This window comes from Hemitrygon akajei, unplaced genomic scaffold, assembly GCF_048418815.1.
Source record: "Hemitrygon akajei unplaced genomic scaffold, sHemAka1.3 Scf000087, whole genome shotgun sequence".
NCBI lineage: Eukaryota > Metazoa > Chordata > Chondrichthyes > Myliobatiformes > Dasyatidae > Hemitrygon > Hemitrygon akajei.
In genome coordinates, this window is record NW_027331973.1 from 2,348,488 (window position 1) to 2,349,984 (window position 1,497).

The window sequence follows — 1,497 nt, forward strand, 5'->3', positions numbered from 1 at the left end:
ACAACACTTTGGTGAGGCCGTAACTAGAATATCGTGGGCTGTCCTGGTCTACTAACTCCAGTTTTAAAATGTCAATAAGATTCAAAGAGACAAATTGAAAGGAAGAGTTTGGGGACTGAGGAAAAGAGTTAGAGTGGCAGGTTGAAAAGGTTAAGAATTTACTCACTTGAGAGCATGATAATGAATGGAGATTTTCCAGAAGTACACAAAATTGCGAGAGTTATAGACAGGATGAATGCCCGGAGATTTTCCCCATCCTTTGAGTGAATAGGTTTGGGGCGAAAGGTGAAATATGCAAGCGGGGTATGTGGTAACGCTTATTCACTCAGAGGGTCATGCGAGCGCGAAAGGAACTGCCAGTCTAAGTGGCAGATGCTGATAGAATTGTATCATTTCAGTGAAGGTTGTGTAGGTACGTGGGTGAGAGGCTGACGGAGGGTGCAGATAAATGGGGCGAGGCGGAAGATCACAGAGGAATGATCTGGCATGGGCGGAGGAGCCTATATCTCTGACGTAATAATCCATTGACTCCATGACTATCTCTGTCCCGTTTCTCAATTCAGTGTATTCTCAGTTTTACTCTTCGTCACCCATCTATGTTCGTGCAGAGCAGAAGATGTGTTCAAATTCACCTTTCAATCACAATTCCTCTGCTCTTGGTGTGCACCGCTCTGTACCTATTGTGGAACTCGTACCGATGAGCGGCCGTCGGCTTTCGCGGGGAAGTCTCACTTTCTATTTACTGTGGATCGGCTATCGATGTGCGGTGCACGGCTCACTGGAGGATCGACTCCTTGTATCCATTGTCGAACGGGTGTCGATGTGCAATGTGCGATATGTGGAACTGGTATCATCACTGGAGGATGACTCACCTCTGTATCCATTGTGGAGCTGATATCGATGCGAAGCGCTCGGCTCATTTGAGAATATCTCAGCACTGATAACAAACTTTACCTCCTCTCACTTTTTCTGAGGTTGACTGCGCCAGTCTCACCATTTGACTCACCTTTTCTTCTAAATTGCTTTTATCCCTAACTGGATAAAGCTGTCCTTTGTTGTGACAGCAGTTCATTTCAACTCCTACTCCACAATTTTATTGTCAATGGCGCCCTTGATCAATACATCGGATTAATTGTTAAATACATCCACGCCCGCAGTGGTTTCGTTTATTTCTCTGCGATATATGCGTTGTTACCTAGGCATCATTTATCATCTGTCTCCAGTTGTTCCTCAGATGGAAGTGATGTACGATTGCAGTCTTTCAAGTAGCGAATGGAAAGATGTAGATCGAAGAACAGTGACGGATGGACTATATTTCTCGGCAGAGCAGTTTCCTGACTGGCACGGGAACTGAGGTGGCGAGTTTCCCTGCTGCTGTGGTCATTACTCCAGGCGCTGGAGGTGCTGTCTGGAACAGCATTGCAAACAGTAGACTCTGCCGAGTTCAATTTGATAAAGCGGCGTTCTTTTTCTGGATGACATCAAAATTCCTATCGA